The 21,147-nt window shown below is 43.3% G+C and overlaps 1 long non-coding RNA gene across 1 annotated transcript; it reads right to left on the minus strand.

Annotated features, from left to right (window-relative positions):
- Positions 1-1,356: 1,356 nt before the first annotated feature.
- Positions 1,357-20,860, minus strand: LOC112547091 (uncharacterized). Its single transcript, XR_003090843.3, has 3 exons — positions 20,682-20,860; positions 6,601-6,703; positions 1,357-1,854 (listed from the first exon to the last, which is right to left on the minus strand). It is a non-coding gene; the product is annotated as an uncharacterized LOC112547091 (long non-coding RNA).
- Positions 20,861-21,147: the final 287 nt, after the last annotated feature.

Raw genomic sequence — 21,147 nt, forward strand, 5'->3', positions numbered from 1 at the left:
TACATTTTGTGCCTTGGTGTTGATAACACTAGGTGTTGATCTTCAAAGAAAATCTACACACAAACAAATGACTGACAGGAGGGAAGGGCAGTGTCAATTAGCTGGAATAAATTTAGAAAGAGATACTTGGTAATGTAGAACCCACAGATTTCTAAAATGTAACTTCTTTCCCTGGAGCACATCTGCATTCCATTCACATGGAGACCCCTCTATTCGTGGATTCAAAGGGCGCAATCTAGCCTAAAGAAATTCACAAGTAGTACCATATAGCAAAAATTAGTCATAAATATGTTTTTCTTAATTATCCATGAAGGAGTATCTTTATAACCAAACAAATCCTGTTTTCTATCCATATAGGTAACTGGGCTCCTTACATAAGAAAGATATTAATTAAATGTAAAAAGTCCAATGGCTATTATGTGAGATTAAGTAAGCACTCAGACAATTGCCATACAAGTCTCTTTGTAGATAGATTAATCAATCCTCCTTTTTCATTGTATACATGGTACTCACTCAGGCTACGTCTACACTGCAGCCTTTTTGTGGACAGAGACAATGCAAATGAAGTGCTCACATTAGCATTTGTCATGCTGTCATTTGCATATTATCTGCTGCTGCTTTTTGCAGAAGAGGTTTTTGCGCAAAAACAAGCAGTGTAGAGAGGGCCATTTTGCACAAAAAAAAACCCTTTTGCACAAGATCTCTTATGCTTCAAAAAAGGACATATACAGGGTCTTGCGCAAAAGGGCTTTTTTGTGCAAAATGGCCCAGTCTACCCTGCTTGTTTTTGCGCAAAAACCTCTTCCGCAAAAAGCATCGTCAGAGAATATGCAAATGACAGCATGACAAATGCTAATGATCACTTCACTTGCATTGTCTCTGCCGACAAAAGGCTGCAGTGCAGACGTAGCCTCATTTACAGTGGACCTCCTGGTTTCCATCATGCATAGGACAGTCATACTGTTTCTACATTAGTCACAAACATCTTAATAGTTCTAAAACTTGGCCACAAGTTAAGAGAAAGTATGGAAAATTGTGTATAGTGAATAAACAAAGAGATGAACAGACTAGAAAATGATTGTTATTTACTCCTTATATTTATAAGGAGTTCAGTCATTTGTGTTAAAAGATAATAGGACATTTAAAGCTACACTGCCTTCTACTAGAATAAGCTTAGGACTCTTTATGATCTGTCTAGCAGAATTATTGGAGTAAGCTGTTTGTTTTATTAGTAAGACCTGTGTCTAGGGAGCCAAAGCCAATGGCCTGAGTTCAAAACCCATTGTATTCCTTTAATACCACTGTAGTTTATGATCACAGATTTCTGAAACTGGAGATTACATGACAAGGCATGGATGGGACTGAAAATTTGTAAATGGTAGTTTGTTTTACCAGATGATTATGGTAAAGAGAAAAAGTCATGGAAATACTGTTTAACTGTCACAAGCTTTTGTTTTGACTCAGATAATCAGTCAGCAAGTGTGTATTATTCATGGCCTAAGCAAGACACAAAACTTCACAGAATCCACTTCCAGAGAGGTATAACCATGCCCATCATTAGGAAACAATTTGTTTGCCACTTCAAAAAGCAAACAAAATTACACACAACACTAAGACAAAGTGGGTGAGGTAACATCTTCAGGTGTGAAGAAGAGCTCTGTGTAACCTTGGAAGTTTGTCACTGAACAATAAAGGTTAATACAGTAAAAGATATTAGCTCACCCAGCATGTACACTTGTCAGGTCACTCTTTCCTTCCCCAGATCGGAAACTGCTGAAGTACGTTGTGTTTTTGGTAGAATGACTTTGCAGATCTGAGCTTCTGTTGTTACACTATGTGGTGCCCTGGAGGAAACTGAGGGTACGTCTACACTACAGCGCTAGTTCGAACTAACTTAGTTCGAATTAGTTAATTCGAACTAAGCTAGTTCGAACTAACGCATCTAGAACTAAAAACTAGTTCGAACTAGCGTTTTGCTAGTTCGAACTAGTAAGTCCACATTGAGTGGACTCTGAACAGGGCTTAATGATGGCCAGAAGCAGTGCCGGCAGGGCATAAAAGGAGGACTTAGAGCATGGAGATACTGTCTCAGGCTAGCCGAGGGCTGCGCTTAAAGGGTCCCGACCCCCACCCCGGACACACAGTTCTAAGGGGTGCCCCGCTTGCAAAGAAGTTCTGGCTTGGAGTGCCCTGAGTGCCCACACTGGGCACATCACACCACTCGGCCATCAGCCCGGCTGCACTTGCCGCAGGCTGCCATCTGGGGAGAGGGAGTAATTGGGGGGCTGCAGGAGAGCTTCCACCCCCAGAAGCCCGCAGAGCCAGCCCAGTCCTCCCCATCGGGGGCTCGTACCCCATTCCTCCCTCACCTCCTTCCACTTGCCCTTCCCTAGCCCCCCTTCTTCTTGATGTACAAAATAAAGATAACGTTTCTTCCAACATTGACTCTGTCTTTATTGAAAAAAACTGGGGGAGACTGGGAAAAGGAGGTGGGAGAGGGGAAGAGAAAGGCTGGGAGAGGGGAGGGCAACTAACATGATCAGGGGTTGGGAACAGGTCCCAGATGAAGAGAGGCTACAGAGACTGGGACTGTTCAGCTTAGAAAAGAGGAGACGGAGGGGGGACAGGATAGAGGTCTGTAAAAGCAGGGGTTGGGTGGAGAGGGTGCATTCAGAAAAGTTCTTCATGAGTTCCCATAAAGAAGGACTAGAGGACACCAAAGGAAAGGAATGGGTAGCAGGCTTGAAACTAGTAAGAGAAAGTTGTTCTTCTTGACAAAGCAAATAGTTAACCTGTGGAACTCCTTGCTGCAGGAGGCTGTGAAGGCTACAACTAGAACAGAGTTTAAAGGAAAGTGAGATCAAGTCATGGAGGTTGGGTCCATGGAGTCCTATTAGCCAGAGGGTAGGAGTGGTGTCCCTGCCCAAAGTTTGTGGAAGGCTGGAGAGGGATGGCACGAGACAAATGGCTTGGTCATTGTCTTCGGTCCATCCCCTCCAGGGTCCCTAGGGTTGGCCGCTGTGGGCAGACAGGCTACTGGGCTAAATGGACCTTTGGTCTGACCCAGGACGGCCATTGTAAGCTCAGGGCTCAGTGTCGGGGGTCTCAGTGGACCCCCTTGATTTTCATGCACACCTGCTCCTGGGTGGCCAGGCTGGCAGCTCTCCTGCCCTAGACGGCCACTTTCCTGTGCCTAGTGCGGAGATCGTGGACGAGGTCCACGATGTCCGCACTAGCCCAGGAAGGTGCCCGCCTCTTGCGGTCCAGGGCAAGCTCCCGGGAGCCGCCAGCCTGGTCCCGGCAAGAGGGGGTGGGCTGGGGGGCATCGGGTGGGTGGCTCTGTGCCGTGCCAGGTGCAGGGTCTGCTAGCTGGGTGCTGGCAGGCTTGCACCTGGCACGGGCACCGTAGCCAGCCCGTGCCCCTTTAAGGGGTCCGGGGCCGGGAGGGGGGCAAGAGTTTCCCTGGTGTTGGCCAGAGTGGCCACCAGGGAAACCTGGGGAGGGCTAGCCTCCCACTAGTTCGAACTAAGGGCTACACAGCCCTTAGTTCGAACTAGCTAGTTCGAACTAGGCGTTAGTCCTCGTAAAATGAGGTTTACCTAGTTCGAACTAAGCGCTCCGCTAGTTCGATTCAAATTCGAACTAGCGGAGCGCTAGTGTAGCGCATAGGAAAGTTAGTTCGAACTAACGTCCGTTAGTTCGAACTAACTTTCTAGTGTAGACATACCCTGAGAAAAGGGAAGTTTAGACTAAGTATCAGGGGAAATTTTTCTGACCGTGAAATGTATTTTACTGAAAAGGTCCCCAAAATGTGTGTGGTGGGAACCTCATCCATTAGTACAGTTAACACCAAACACTAAAAAATATCTTGTTTTGGCAGGGAGACCAGTTGAGGGTTCTAATAGAACTTGGGTAACATTTTCAAAAATTCCTAAAAATCAGATTTATCAAAGTATTTAGGTAGCAGGCCCCTAAAAATACAGGCAGGCACCTAATTCTGAGCATGAGGGGTAGTCTTGCTGGCTTCAGTGGGACGACTTACAACGAGGCACATATTTTAAGTAAATTGCTGAATCAGTTTCTAGAAATGTACTGAAATAAAACATGATTTCTGAAATCAAAAGCATATGCCACGCTTTGATGCTTGCCCCGTCTGCAGTTAAGATATGAGACCGCTGCTGTTGTGCGTTGTTTCCTGCACATATGCAGCTGGCATAGCAGAGCCTCTTCCCAGTCATGTTGAGGATAAGCAGGAAGCATACATATAAATTGGCTCACGCAGCTTCTTTAATAATTCATGTATTTTTTTCTCTCTTCCATAGTTAATGAACCTCTCCCACACTCACCCTCATTCCCTCTCCCATTCAGTCAGTTTGTTGTGGTTTCATATATCTAATCCATCTGTCACTCGATTATAGCTGTTGAGCACCTGTTATGGATTTCTAGAGTTTCATTCAAGCTGTTGACAAGTTATCCACAAATTGGCCCTTGTCATACTGTCATCGCATTGAGTGCTCTTTCGTGAATTCTTTTTGGGTACACAAAATAATGAGCAGAAGACATCATGGATTCTGAATTAAGCAGTTTCGTTCTTCCTTTTTTTTTTTTTTTTTTAGCAGTTAACAGATTGGAAGTTACTTGCTGGTGATATTTTTTTTCAAACCTTTGTTGAAATATTTGCCTTTTCCCTACAGACCCTTTTTGTGTGACTAATCACAACACAACTTGCTAGAGGCGTCAGGGCAAGTTGTGTTGACAATGATACTTTTATATAGCCTAAGCTGCAGCTACTGCAAGATGATCATTGCTTCCTTTGCACATGCTTTCTTAATAAGTGTTAGCTGAAAAGATGAGACACATATGTAGAAATAGAACCAATTATTATTCATTCTATGCAACAATGTTAGAGATGCTCAGGGGGGCATTGCCATCAATAATGACAAATATAACCAACAAAAACTTTATAGTGATACATATTAGTAACATAACCCCTACACAACAATCTTTGTTAAAAAGAGTTATGGTTGAAAATAAGTTTCAGTTGAGTCTAATTAACATCCCCCATAAAATATCCCTTTTCATTATGAAAGTAAAGATTTTAAAATCCTAACATGGAAAAGTCCAGAAATGAATGGGGTCCCAGTTAATTGCTCACTTCCATATCATTGTGATCATACTATCACCCCACTTTTCTTACTTTGCCCATTCAGCATTAATTTTGCCTCTTGCAATCTTCTATGGTAGCAGTATAGTGTTATATACTGTTTCTTAAAGGTCTTGAAAGGCATATATTGCCAGGATGCATTAAGCTATGTCTGAATATTTTCTCATAGGCTATGTCTAGACTGCAAGCCTCTTTCGAAAGAGCCTCTTTCAAAAGAGAGAGTTTAGACTGCACGCGGAATTTCAAAAAAGCAACCCGCTTTTTCGAAAGAAAGCACCCAGTGAGTCTGGATGCTCTCTTTCTAAAAAGCCTGTTTGCTTTCAAGAACGCCTTCTTTCGAAAGAGCACTTTCGAAAGAAGGCATTCTTCCTCGTGGAATTAGGTTTACCACCGTCGAAAGAAAAGCTGCATTCTTTCGATTTAATTTCGAAAGAACGCGGCTGCAGTCTAGACGCAGGTGAAGTTTTTTCGAAAAAAGGCTACTTTTTTCGAAAAAACCTCGGAGTCTGGACACAGCCATAGTGTGAGGTATTGATAGTAGAGAAGGATATGTTTATCAATAAAAATGGGATCATTAATCTGTTTGCTGTTATGGAATGAATTGATCATATGTTATTGCAGGTTTAAGTAAGTGACTGTTGTGCATTCATGTTTGTACGTAAAACTTTATTTTATAGCAATAAACACGTGTACATTTTAATAATGAATAATGCTGAATCTGTGGATCCTTTGTGAAATTGTAAAATCTCTTACTAGTCAGAGATATGGTATTTTGAAATGTTCATGTAGTTTTGGGAGACAGCTTACCCTGCGGGGTGATAGTAAAGGATAATAAATTATATGGCAATTTGAAAGAGGCTGTATCTCTTAACACATCTGGAAATTCCGGGAATACTGATGTTGTAGCATTTTTGTAGCATTTTTTTCCTTTTCTGGCATTGCTGGAAAACAATCCCCATCATGTAAAATTATTGCACTGATTAGCCAATAGATGGCAGGACTTCAAAGCAAATTGGAAGGTAAGGAAGAAGTGCTGAAAACACCATTACCTCAATCTAGGTCGTTAATTAAAAAGCTTGTATTCACTTTTCATACTAGTTAGAACTATTTTTCTACAATCATATTCATCCTGAAAAAAAGCAGATTAGATTCTGTAGCAACAAAAAAAACCTCTTAAAGTTCAACAAAACCCAATAGAAAAAAATAAAAATGGGAAATAGTCACCTAGGAGCTTTTGAAAATCCCACTAAGTGCGGCATCTAAATACCATTAAAAATCTGACTCTAAGTGCCTAAATCATCCTTTAAAAGGGGATTTCAACTCCTAAATTATTTGGGTGCTTCCATAAATTGTATCCTGGCTTTTAAAGTGAGAACAAACAGCTTGAATATTAGTCCTAATGCAAGCTCTATTTCAGTAGAGTTAGACTGTCATACCTGTACTGGGGCTCCTTCTGAAGTATGTTATTTAATAGCCCCATTGTCTTTATGGAATTAGCCATGGTAAGGTATCCAGCAGGAGGAAGTGTCACCATACGATCTATTGAAAAAAGGACATGAAACACATCAGTGAAGTTCTAGACCAGTCTTCCAACAGGGTTAGAGAGGGAAACAGCCTAACTAGTTATAAGAGGGAGCTTGATAAGTTATGGATGGGAGTATTAGGACAAGATTGTCTGCCAAATCAAAGCACTAGATCTGAAGGGTGCATCTACACTGTACGGCTGTGTCTAGACTGCATCCCTTTTCCGTAAAAGGGATGCAAATTAGACACATCGCAATTGCAAATGAAGCGGGGATTTAAATCCCCCCCGCTTCATTTGTATAAACATGGCTGCCGCTTTTTTCCGGCTTGGAGCTTTGCCGGAAAAAAGCGCTAGTCTAGACGCGGATCTTTCGGAAAATAAAGCCTTTTCTGAAAGATCCCTTATTCCTCTTAAAATAAGGAATAAGGGATCTTTTGGAAAAGGCTTTATTTTCCGAAAGATCCGCGTCTAGACTGGCACTTTTTTCCGGCAAAGCTCCGAGGCGGAAAAAAGCGGCAGCCATGTTTATGCAAATGAAGCGGGGGGGATTTAAATCCCTGCTTCATTTGCAATTGCGATGTGTCTAATTTGCATCCCTTTTACGGAAAAGGGATGCAGTCTAGACACAGCCCACCAGTAGCTCAAAATAAGCTACACAGTTTGCACTATGCAAATTGCATAGCTTGTTTGGAGGTAATTTTGAAATAAAGTGCTATTCCAAAGCATCTCTTAACCCTTGTGCAATGAGATTTAGAGGGACATCGGAATAGCGAGCCTGTTATATTTTGATATAATGGGTATGCTCTTAAAACGCAGAATAGCTATTCTGGGATACCTGCAAAATAGCTCCGCAGTATAGACATAGCTGAAGATACAGAAAGCCCCTTCCAGGCCTAAGCTCCTGTCAGCACAGGAAATTACAAAAGTATTTGGTTTTCTAATCACATTGGCTGCGTCTAGACTGGCAAGTTTTTCCGCAAAAGCTTTTGCTTTTGCGCAAAATCTTGCCAGCTGTCTACACTGGCCGTTTGATTTTGCGCAAAAGCACTGACGTTCTACTGTCCAAAATCAGTGCTTCTTGCGCAAATGCTTTGACGTTCTCGTTCGGGCAAAAGCCCTTTTCCGGAAATGTTTTTGCACAAGAGGGCCAGTGTAGACAACTAAAAACTGTTTTGCGCAAAAAAGCCCCGATGGCAAAAATGGCGATCGGGACTTTCTTGTGCAAAACCCGTCTAGATTGGCACGGACGCTTTTCCGCAAAAATTGCTTTTGCAGAAAAGCGTCCATGCCAATCTAGACGCTCTTTTCCGCAAATGCTTTTAACGGAAAAACTTTTCTGTTAAAAGCATTCGTGGAAAATCATGCCAGTCTAGACATAGCCATTATGTTTAACATACATCACTTTTCATAGGAAGTAGGGGGTTTTTTAAGAAACCATCAATAATTTTGCCCCCTTCTTTGTGAGTACAAAAATCACTAATTCTGGTGACATCCTTCATTCTTTCTTTCTTTCTGATGGCATTGGCAGTTAAAGGAGGGTATTGTTGGAGGAAGATATATTTGAGCAATAAACTGCTTTTCTGGTCATTAGATGCCAAAGTGAAGTAAAGGGTGTTTGATAACAGCAAAAGTCTTCTTCTGCAAGTACACAGTACCCAATTACCCTGAACTTTATTTCAGTTACATGGAAGAAAAAGAGTTTTAAAGGCAACATAATTAAAGCAATGCATCTTTCCGCTGGCTTCTGGAGAGTGCTACACTGTCAGAGATAGGGTTCACAGAACCAAACCTACTCACATGGAAATGATTCCAAAACTGAATAATCTTATAAAGACTCAACTAAAAAGTGAATAGCTCTTGGGAGAAGAAATGATTGGATTGAATGAATTTAGGCTAGATTCTGATGTTGGTTAAATATAAGTCAACAGTGTGACAATGTTGGGGAAAAAAAGCAAACATGATTCTGGGATGCATTAACAGGAGTGTTATGAGCAAGACACGAGAAGTCATTCTTCTGCTCTAATCTGTGCTGATTGATTAGGCCTCAGTTGGAGTACTGTATCCAGTTCTGGGTACCATATTTCAAGACAGATGTGGAAAAATTGGAGACGGTCCAGAGAAGAGCAACAAAAAATTATTAAAGATCTACAAAACTTGACCTATGAGGGAAGACTGAAAACTGGGCTTGTTTAGTTTAGAAAAGAGAAGACTGAGAGAGGACATGATAGTGGTTTTCAAATATCTAAAAGGGCTTTACAAGCAAGAGGGAGAAAAATTGTTCTTCTTGGCCTCTGATGATAGGACAAGAAGCAATAGGCTTAAATTGCAGCAAGGGAGGTTTGGGCTGGACATTAGGAAAAGCTTACTAACTGTCAGGGCAGTTAAACATTGGAATAAATTGCCTACGGAGGTTGTAGAATCTCCATCACTGGAGATATTTAAGAGCAGGTTAGACAGACATCTGTCAGGGATGGTCTAGACAGCGCTTGGTCCTACCGTGAGAGCAGGGGACTGGACTTGATGATCTCTTGAGGTCTCTTCCAGTTCTAGTGTTCTATGATTCTATGATCACTGAAAATCCAAAGCAAGTCCATTGAATTCAGTATAACTGAGATCACAGTTTGAGTCTGTTGTGAGGTGTGGTCCTCCTCATACACAGACACACCCCAACCCCAGTGGGTGGAAGCGGAAAGGTGGGTCAGAAAGGGTAAGCATAAAAGGCCAGATGCTCAGTTGGAAAGAGGTGGCCAGCAGCAAGAATCACCAGATGAGAGCCACAGGGAAATCAATCCAAACCTGCAGAGTATGCTGATACTGGGATGCTCCTGTTGATGCCCTTGGCAGTTACCCAGAGGAACTAGAAGATTACCCATGAGTCCAGGTATGCTGGAGCGGGAGTAGTGAAGTGACGCAGGGGAGTTAGGTGCGTCTGAGTCCAAGTCAGCATGTTGCATGTGGATCCCCACTGACCCAGTGGCAGACTGCCGTGCCTGACAGGGGTCTGGGTTGGGACACAGTGAAGCTGGGCAGGCCTGCATCCCCTTGGCTACCCCAATGGCAGTTCTCCCTCTCCATAGGCCAGGTGGCCCATTCACAGCTCCCTATCCTGCTGAGAGGCTAGGAAGCCCAAAATGCTATTGAACTGTCTCTATGGGTATGTCTACACTACCCTCCTAGTTCGAACTAGGAGGGTAATGTATGCATACCGCACTTGCTAATGAAGCCCGGGATTTGAATTTCCCGGGCTTCATTAGCATAAGCGGGGAGCCGCCATTTTTAAATCCCCGCTGCTTCGAACCCCGTGCAGCGCGGCTACACGGGGCTCGAACTAGGTAGTTCGGACTAGGGTGCCTATTCCGAACTACCGGTACACCTCGTTTCACGAGGAGTAACGGTAGTTCGGAATAGGCACCTAGTCCGAACTACCTAGTTCGAGCCCCGTGTAGCCGCGCTGCACGGGGTTCGAAGCAGCGGGGATTTAAAAATGGCGGCTCCCCACTTATGCTAATGAAGCCCGGGAAATTCAAATCCCGGGCTTCATTAGCAAGTGCGGTATGCATACATTACCCCGCTAGTTCGAACTAGCAGGGTAGTGTAGACATACCCTATCTGACTGAAAGACCAGAGCCCTGGGGGAAAGTCACCCTGCCCTGCTTGAAGCTAGAATAATTCTCTATTGCCTTGCCTGGCCGAGAGACCAGCGGGCAGATGACTGATTGTGCAGCCCTGCCTGGAGCCCAGGGAGACTGACTAGGAGGGACAAACCCCAACTCCTAGATAGGTTGCAAATTCTCCTACAGGACCACAGGTCCTGAAACAGTGCAGTGAGGAGGCGTGGCCATTAGACTCACAGAGTCCAACAATGTCTCTAAGAATTTCAGTGTCATCTCTGAGGCTACGTCTACACTGCAGGTTTTTTGAGCAAAACGTCTTTTGCGGAAGAGATCTTCCGCAAAATATTCTTGCGCAAAAGTGCATCCACACTTCAAAGCACATTGCTTTTGCGATGAGCTTTTGCACAAGAGAGCGTCCACATGGTATGGACACTCTTGCACAAGAAAACTCTGATAACCATTCACAGAATGGCCATCAGAGTACCTGTGATTTTTTGGATAGGCTCTTTTTGCACAAGAAACCCCTGTGGAGCATCCACACATGCCTTTTTGCACAATAGCTGAAGCACAAAACGGAGTTATGCCTCGTAGCAAGAGGTATATGTATATCACATAAAGCCCTCTGTTCTGTCGATTGACTGTAGATTTTCTTGCACAAAAATGAGCAAAACGTTCTTGCGAAAACGATCTTGAGATGTGGATGCTTCATGGGTTTTTGTACAAAAATCTTGTAGTGTAGACGTAGCCTGAGTGGATAATATTTGGTCTTTCTAGGTTGTGTTTTTTTTCCCATGATTATCATGTGATAAATAAGGGTATGTCTACACTACCCCGCTAGTTCGAACTAGCGGGGGTAATGTAGTCATCCGCAGTTGCAAATGAAGCCCGGGATTTGAATTTCCTGGGCTTCATTTGCATGAAGCCGGCCGGCGCCATTTTTAAATGCCAGCTAGTTCGAACCCGGTGCCGCGCAGCTACACACGGCACGATGTAGCTAGTTCGGATTAGGCTTCTAATCCAAACTAGCTGTACTCCTCGTGGAAGCCTAATCCGAACTAGCTACTCCGTGCCGCGTGTAGCCGCGCGGCACGGGGTTTGAACTAGCCGGCATTTAAAAATGGCGCCGGCCGGCTTCATGCAAATGAAGCCCAGGAAATTCAAATCCGGACTTCATTTGCAACTGCGGATGACTACATTACCCCCGCTAGTTCGAACTAGCGGGGTAGTGTAGACATACCCTAACATAACTATATAGTTGGGGTGGGATGTAAACCACAGAAGCAGCCTCTTTCCCAGTAGCCCCTTCTTTTGTGATTTTCTAATCCTCAGTAACTATCCCTCAGGCATTTTGCCCCTGCATGCCTTTTGAGGGTGGGAGGGGGTGACTCTTTCAATCCAGCTGAGACAAGCAACTGCAGTCCTAAAGTGGCAATGCAGCTAGCTACAGATTGTTTCCTCTACCTGACCGGGTAAGTATTAACTGCTGCTACGTTTTGTTTCCCCCTCCCCCCTTTTTTTTTAATTGCTGAAGAGGTGCACTATGCTCCTAAGAAAGGCTTGTAAGAATGGTTTTGTGCCTCAGACATATACATGCTGTGAATACGTATTCTTTCTTTTATACCATGTGTTTACTTAGTTCTCATTATACAGAGAAAAGCAAGTTTGGGTTAATGGCATATAAAACATTAAGGTCTCCAAATTCCTTGCTGGGACATGTTTTAAATAAAACCACTTGTTTTGATGTATATGCCTCAGGAATGTTTTTGTTCAAGTTTGTTAGAAAACTCTGTTTTTTGTAATTTGTTAGAAAAAGTGGGGAAAATGTATTGCTTTGATTCTCCTGGGCCTACGCAGCATCTTTATGGCTGGTGAAGTTACTGTATTTTTATTATTTTTTGCTTTATATGGCATTCTAGGATCTGACTTGGTTTTATTGACACAAGCTAGCAGTGACAACAACCACATTAGAGAACATATCACTTTTTGGCTTGCAGCAGCTTCTCTTTCCAAAAGTCATCCAGAGGTATAACTTATTTCTAGACCTTACATATAGATTATATGTTCATAAATTCCTAACGTGCACTTTTTAAATTGTAATTTGGGTACGTTAGCTGTGACATAAGAGAGTTTGAGATTATATATACACATCTTTCCTTCAACTAGCCAAATGTTTTTCCTATGATTCAAAGACTGACACCAAGAAAGTCATATCAATATATAAAAGTAGACGATCAGCTGCAGTAATGCTAGGAACTACATTCATGTGCCTGGTCAAGCATAGGTCACTGGTGATTAAAAAGACATCTATATAGGTATTAACAGGCTTTATTTGTCACTGCACCTTTGGGAAGTCATTTACACTTATGGCAATTTATAATGTATCATGTATAAGTGACTGCAGAAGCTGCAAAGCAGTGGAACATTGGGCCTGTTGTATGCTATCATGGAGCCTTAAAATGTCACTTGTTTTTCAGGAAAAAAATTATTATTAAGAGAAACTCATCATCATTCAGTAAATTGCATACTGCATGGCAGGTGGAATTTTAAGGCTCTAGCTCTATAACCTATCTATTCCAGTCCAGTTATATAAGAATGCAATAGTTGCTCATGTAATGTGTTACTCTTTTTTTCATTGATTTTTCACTCAAAGTCACCCTTATAGAAAGCCCCTTATAGAAAGCTTTCAGTATAGCCACATAAATCTTTTTTTTTTCTTCCTTATAGCAAGTGTAGGATGAGTCTACATTAAAAGGTTTTTTTGGGACACTATTGGCAAGTGTAATTTTTTTCCCTTTAATTTTCATGCTACTTTGCTTTTGACTATGCACCAGAGATATTTTTAGTTTATTGATGACTGCACCATCTGGCTGTTTTCTATTAATACCAATATAACAGAGTTTTGAAAAACTGTCCTTTTCTCCTTTGACATGTGGCTTTGGGCAATTCATAGGTCTTCAGTGATAGCATGTATTCAAAAATGATGTGTGACCTTGGACTTCTTGGTTATAAGAAACAGTCACTTCCTTTTTAAACAGCACTCTTTTGGTATTTTTGGCAGGTATATGAACATTCCCAAGTAATGGAAGACCCATTTTGTTGTTCCCTTGGCTGGTGGCAGAGCAGCCAACAGATTTAGCTGGGCCCTGGGTAAGGTGTGTGTGTGGGGCGGAGAATGAGGGTCCAGGAAGGGGTGGGAGCCTGGGAGAAATAGGTAGGGCTGGAACTAGCCCCCAACCCTGCCTGGTACATGCCACCCAGAGTTCCAGCAGTGATTTAAAGGACCCATGGCTTCAGCTGTTGATGTTGCTACTATAGCAGCAATGATGGCCAGGAGCCTGAGGCCCATTTAAATTGCTGGACCTCAAGTCAGCAACCTCCTTTAACCCCCTCCCCATGACTGGTGGGCTGGGCTGGTGGGGTTCAGTGAATTCCTCTGTTCAGAAGGATGAGAGCCCCACCTCTCATGGCAAGACTTTCAGAGGCAATGATGCACTCCAAAGGGAGTACTTGCCTTTTTCAGCAAAAGTTAAAAACCTTCAGTAAAGGAGACACGTGGGCTGGAAGCCAAGATACTTTGGTTCACACCCTGGTTCTGACATAGACTTCCTGTGTGACCTTGAGTAAGTCACCTGTAGCCAGTTTTTATAAAGAACTCCATGCCCAGCAAATTCTATTTATGAATCTAAGTGAAGTGCCTATCTGGTCCTAGTGATTTATTACTGTTTATTTTATCACTTTATGACACCACAATCTGGGACATTTCCTCAGATTTGTCACCTAAAAAGAATGGCCCAGATTTGGAGGATTTCCCTCACCTCCTCAGCTGTGAAGACTGACAAAGAATTAATTTAGTCTCTCCGCAATGGCCTTATTATCTCTGAGGGTATGTCTACACTACCCTCCTAGTTCAAACTAGGAGGGTAATGTAGGCATACCGCACTTGCAAATGAAGCCCGGGATTTGAATTTCCCAGGCTTCATTTGCATAAACTGGGCGCCGCCATTTTAAAATCCCTGCTCGTTCGAACCCCGTGCCGCGCGGCTACACGTGGCACGAACTAGGTAGTTCGGACTAGGCTTCCTAGTCCGAACTACTGTTACTCCTCGTGGAAGAACAGCTAGCATCTCAATCATCCAGTGGCTCCACTGGTTGTTTGCAAGGCTTCCTGCATCTGACTCATAGACTTTAAGGTCAGAAGGGACCATTCTGATGTATTTAACTTTTATTTTGCTATAACTTTGGAAGTCTTTGGCTAACTGTTCTTCAGATTTTTATATATATTTTTTCTATTTATATCTTTACACTTTCTTTGTCAGAGTTTATGCTCCTTTCCTCATTAAGAATTGTTGGAACAGAATCTAGACACCATGTATGAAGCAAGCAGGAGGATTTATTACACACAGTGCTGGTAGAGTGTCACTTCGCTTGTTAGGCTTGGTGAACATGCCAGACAATAGGTTACAATGGATTATATAAAATGCTGATGGGCGGATGACGTGATGGGGGGAGATCACAGACACCCTGAATAGGTGCTAACTGTGAGGCAAAATGAAGGCAATAATCTAAAGGTTACATAGGGTATGGCTACACTAGCCACCCTAGTTCGAACTAAGGTGGCTAATGTAGTCATTCAAACTTGCAAATGAAACCCGGGATTTAAATATCCCGGGCTTCATTTGCATGTTCCTGGGCGCAGCCATTTTTAAATGCCCGGTAGCTCGAACTACCTGCCCGTGGCTACACACGGCACGGGCTAGGTAGTTAGAATTAACACTCTTAATTCGAACTACCACTACTCCTCCTGCAATGAGTTCAAACTAGGGTGGCTAGTGTAGCCATACTCATAGTGTTTTCTACCCATAGCTTACAGAATACCTTATATCTAGTTAAACAAGTGCTTAAACAAAGCAGACATTAATTGTCAATTATGTGTTAAGTGGTGATGTGTCTGTTAACGTCAGGAAGGTATCTTTACATGTATATATGGTTTTCTTCCACAAATTGATCTGAGGAAGTGGGTCTGGCCCACGAAAGCTCGTTACCTAATAAACCATCTTGTTAGTCTTTAAAGTGCTACCTGGTTCTCTCTTTTGTTTCAGCTAGACCAGACTAAAATGGCTGCATCTCTATCACTATTTTGCATGGATGTGTTCCATTGGTGTTGCACCTGGGAGATTATAGCAGAGGCAGTGAGGGTACATGACAATTGCGCATTTGTTCCTAGCACCACGAGGCGTACAGATAGTGCGGAATGGCTTGCTAGTTCGAACTATCTAGCCCGTGCCGCGTGTAGCCGCGCGGCACGGGGTTCGAACAAGCCGGCATTTAAAAATGGCGCTGGCCGGCTTATGCAAATGAAGCCCGGGAAATTCAAATCCCGGGCTTCATTTGCAAGTGCGGTATGCCTACATTACCACCCTAGTTCGAACTAGGGTGGTAGTATAGACATACCCTAACATACTCCCAACTCTCTCCCCTTTTTTCTGGTGCTCATTGTAGTATATGTGTGGGTATTGAATGTAATAACTCTTTGCCATCTCCCTGCCAATACTAATCTCTCTCCATCTCCCCTCCCCCGCATCTCCCCATAGTAGGCTCTTTCAGGCTTCATCCAGAAAAATTCTAGTTTACTCACATCACAGCTTCCCTTGGGAAACTATTCTAATATACCTCACTGTTGGGGAAGGTTTGCTAATCAAGCACAATGCTTTTCTTTTCTCTATTACATTTCTCTTTAACCCTTGGACAATCCTGTACAATTCTTTTTCCTTTAAGCATCCTTCAGATACTTGCACAGTTATTGTGCCATTTTTTATAAGAAACAGAGTTCTTATAAAGAGAAAGAGAAATGCTTGAGTGAAATCAAGGGCAGAATTGGTAGAAATGTAAGTTTTGATGCCTCAACATGTCCCATCTATGTCGATCCCTGCATTAGTGAAGAACGAATTTCAGAGTTAGGGCCTTAGTTAATATTTCTGTTGGTGTACGAGATCTACATACATAGGAGCAAACGTGGTGAGTAAGAAAGTGCAGAAATATCTCAGCAGTGGTGAGGAATGTACCCACTTCTGCCAAAGATAAAAGTTTTACCCACTTGAAAAATACAAGTCAGCTAATCATTCAAATAGCATGTGTTCCAGTCTAGCTCTGCCACTCCCAACAAATCCTTGCATTCCATGGTGCAGAAGCTTGGGCTTTTCATGAATAATTTTCACCTCTGAGTAGCAAATCAGCTGTAAAATGAAGATCAGGCACCCCGTGGCAGTCCCTTACCCAGTGGCAACACAACAGTGTTATTGTGTGCAGCCTGCAGATTACCACATCTGATATTCTTGATTGGTAAGCAGCAGGCTCATCAGGTACATGGTTCTCTCTAAACCGAACTAACATAAGCTGCAGTTTTGTGTGTGTAAACAGATGATCAGATCCAGATTGCATGTTTCTAGCAATCAATAAGGGTACGTCTACACCTCCCGCTTATTTCGAAATAAGATAATCCAGAATAGTTATTCAGAAATAGCTTTTTTCAAAATAGCACATCTACACTGCAGGGAAGCCTCAAAACTAGTCTGAGACAGGCTTCCCTAATGTGCTCTCAATTTAAAGCCCTTGGAGGCACTGGGAGGAATAACTGCTGCTCTCCACGCTGGCTACAGAAGAAGGCTTTACTTAGGCCTTCCAACATGGTTACAGAAAAACCATGTTGTTACAGATGGATCACATGACTTATGAGGAAGGGCTACGGGATTTGGGCTTATTTAGTCTGCAGAAGAGAAGAGTGAGGGGGGATTTTCTAGCAGCCTTCAACTTCCTGAAGGGGGGTTGAAAAGTGGATGGAGAGAGGCTGTTCTCAGTGGTGACCAATAACAGATCAAGGAGCAGTGGTTTCAAGTTACAGTGAGGAGGTCTAGGTTGGCTATAAGGAAAAACTATTGCACTAGGACCGTGGTCACCAACCAGTAGATCGCGAGCTACCGGTAGATCTCAGGGGCTCTAAGAGTAGCTCTTGAACCCTCTCTGAACTGTGTGCCTGTGCAGTACATTTACATTAGATTTCCTCATTTGAGGAGCAGCTACTCACGAGCAACAACACAGGTGAGTAGCTGCGAGGAATGGTGGGAGCTGGGAGGTCGGGAGGGCTGAAACACCCCAGCAAGCTGACTGTGGCTTTCAGCTGAAAGAGGCTGCCCTGCACTCCAGCTGATCGGCGGCTTCTCCTCTTCTCCTGCCCACGTGGAGCTTGGTGCACCCTGGCTGAGCGCCATGGCCAGCTGGCCGGGCAGCCACTTCTCTTCTCTCCAGCCCGGCTGCTCTGTGCTCAGGGAGGCTGCGTCTAGCTCCAGCTGTGCTGGAGCAAGCTTCCCAGGCTGAGTGCAGGGCAACCGGGTGGGAGCAAAGAGAAGCAGCTGTATGGCCAGCTGGTCATGGTGCTCAGCCCGGATGCACCACGCTCCACGTGGGCAGGCGCAGAGGGGAAGCCGTCCGATCAGCTGGAGTGTGGTTCAGCCTCCTCCGGGCTGAAGGCCACAGCCAGCTGGCCAGCCAGCTTCTCCTCTGCACCAGCCCACTTGGATCTTGGTGTACCCTGGTTGAGCACCATGGCCAGCTAGCCAGGAAGCCACTTCTCTTCGCTCCCGCCCGGCTGCCCTGCGCTCAGCCCGGGAAGCTTGCTGTTAGTGTTAGTATCCCAACACTGTCCAGCCTGGAGCCCCCTCCCCAAGCCAGTGTCCCCTTCTCCACCTCCTCCTGCATCCAGATTTCCTCCCAGATCTTGCACCTCTCACCCCTTCCCACACCCAAATCCCTCATTCCCACCCCAGAGACTACACATCCTGTCTCAACACAGCAAGGGTCCAGCTAGACTGCAGGAGTTTTTCAGGATTCTGGAGATATCCCAGAAAAACTCTTCTGCATCCAGGGTTGCATTTGTTCTTCCACTTTTTTAGTGGAAGAGCAAATAGGCTCTTTTGGTCACCCCTATATTCCTCTTTCCACAAGGAATAAGGTGGCTTCCAAAAGAAGGGTTTTTTTTTCTGACATTTGGTCCAGTCTAGACAGGCCAAATGTTGGAAAAACCTCTTCCTACAGAATTTTTTTTTTTAAAGCAGCAGTATAAGGATTGGGGATAGCAAGTGATGGAGAGGAGGAGAATAGAGAGGGTGGGGTGTCAAGGAAGGGGCAGGGCTTCAAGGAAGGGGCAGGGCGGTAGATCGTGGCTTGGTCTGTCATTTAAAAAGTGATCTTGGGTGTAAAAAGGTTGGAGACCACTGCACTAGGAGGATGGTGAAGCACTGGAATGGTTTACCTAGGGAGGTGGTGGAATCTCCATCCCTAGAGATTTATAAGTCTGGACTTGACAAAGCCCTTTCTGGGTTGATTTAGTTGGGGTTGGTCCTGCTTTGAGCAGAGGACTAGACTCAATGACCTCCTGAGGTCTCTTCCAACCCTATGATTCTATGAACTGAGTGATAATCCTGTTTTAGGTTTCTCATGCACAGCAATACACATGCCATCAATAGAAATACAAAGATGTTATGAATACAAATGCATTCATGCTTACAAATGGCTTTAAAGAACCTCGGTATAAGCAGAAATGGAATTGCAAAACACTGTGATCATTACAAAGCTAAAACCTAGTTCAGTGGCAAAATGTATAGGGAATAAGGCTGATATACACAATTCTCTAATATTTTTGATCGTGACTGGAGCGAGTGTGTTTCTACCCATAATAGTTTTGGGTTTTGTCTCGGACTGAAGTATTTAAAACGTTTGAGCAAGGATGCGGATCACAACACTTTTACTGTGACTGCTTCATTGAAAAAGATAATAACGTTATCATTAGGGGGAGATGGTTTTCTTGCTTAAATCTCACTGTAGCATGTTGAACCATTCACTTCCTCTGCTTTGCTTGCCTTCATTAGGTGTCTCAGAGAGAGTTGTTAAAATTGTTCTATTTCTTTGCCTTTTGTAACTAATGGAAGGTTAGAGTATAGTTCATGGTAATGGTTTTAATTCCACTGTAAATGAGGAGAGATCACCTCTTACAAAAAATCTAAGGGTGAGTGGCATTTAACAGCTTTGGTATTTATTTTTTATCTCTCTGGCCAAATAATTACAGTAAGTATTTAGGTAAAAATACAAAGGGAGTCATGAACAACTTAGCATCCAACATTTTGCAGTAATTGCATTATTGCTGTATATCCTATTCTCATAAGGTAGGTCTACACTGCACAGTTATTTCAGAATAAGCTATTCTGGAATAGTTATTCAGAAAGAGCTTATTTTGAAATAGCACGTCTACACTGCAGGGAAGCCTCAAAATTAGTCCAAGGCAGGCTTCCCTAATGCAGACATGCTATCTTGATTTAGAGCCCTAGGAGGAATAATTTAGAATGGCCCTGGTGAGGGGCTATTTTGAAATAGCTATTTTGGAATAAGCATTATTCCTCGCAGAATGAGGTTTATAGATTTCAGAATAAGTGGTTCGTTATTTCAAAATTATTCTTATTTCAAAATAACACTAGGTATCTCGTAATAACAGTGCAGTGTAGATGCACCCTAAGAGATCAAAGCTGATTCTGGTCATTCATGGATGATCATATTCCAATATCAAGATGTGACTCCTGTGAATTTGAAAACCTGTGGATATGTTGCAAGTGCATCTGGATCAAAGTAGTAACATTTCTCCAATCAAGAACTCTCAACACAGCAAAGTTAAAAAAATAAGATAGCCTAAAATATCCCTTACTCCTGGAAGAGTCTGTTAGAATGAATTTTGTACTGCTAAGAAAAAGTTATAATGGTGGTAAACAGTCCAAGAAAATTGACAGTTGTATACTATAGGTAGATAAAGGCAAACCATATCCCTGCACTAGTCCACCATCACTGTGTTAGGCTTTTAATTTTTGAGTGTGCCTGACTGGGACTATTTTATGGCATGTCACACAAGCGTCTCTCAAAATTAAGATCAGAGTTGTCTATACCAGCATAATAGAGTTGCACAACTTATAGGCTTACCATCCACCCCATTTTTATCTGGACAGTCCCTTGTTCAAGACCTCCTGCTGGCATCCCAACTTTCTTTAAGAAAAATGGGCACATTATACTATATTTCCCCTGCAGCAGGGGCAGGGGGTAGGGGGGAAACACCAGCACTCAGGGCTACAGCCACTGAAGCCCCAAGCACTGGCAGCCCCCCTTCCCCACTGCAGGGCTGAAGCCCCAAGTCCCAGCAGCCCCTCCTCCCCTTTGCGATAAAGCCCTGAGTGCTGGCAGCTCCCCCCCCACCCCCGCCTTGGTGTCCCATATTCGGCATAGGGAAATATGGTCACCCTAAGCTTGTAGCACTATAATTTTAAATAAATCTTTAAAATCTTACCTGATTTCATACACACACACTTATTATACTTCTCTGGTTCACAGCACTACAGCAGAAACAACTTCATTCAAATAAGGGAAGCAGTGGGATTTAAACCAACAAAATTATTAGTTATTTTTCTAGTGTGATAGGAATTAGGGCACCACTGATTAGGCGCCATCCCAAAAGAGTAAATCCTTGTCCCACTGAGCACAATGTAGGATTTGACCAGTACACGAGTTAATAAATGGATAAATGAAGAAAGGGAGGAGGGATGAAGCAGAAGTAGAGGCAAGCGTGTTGCCTAAATGAATTACAAGTAGGGATTGGAATGTTAAAGCCAAAATGTCATCCTTTAATTACACATTGATAAACTACAGAGTTCTCCAAAGGAGGGTATTTACTAGTTTTTATGGAACAATATCTTGTCATAAAACTTTGAAAGCTGAAAAGGTAGCCCAGGAGTCAATGCTTATTTTTCCACTCT

This window comes from Pelodiscus sinensis, chromosome 2 (assembly GCF_052426305.1).
Source record: "Pelodiscus sinensis isolate ZL-2025 chromosome 2, ASM5242630v1, whole genome shotgun sequence".
NCBI classification, from domain to species: Eukaryota; Metazoa; Chordata; order Testudines; family Trionychidae; genus Pelodiscus; species Pelodiscus sinensis.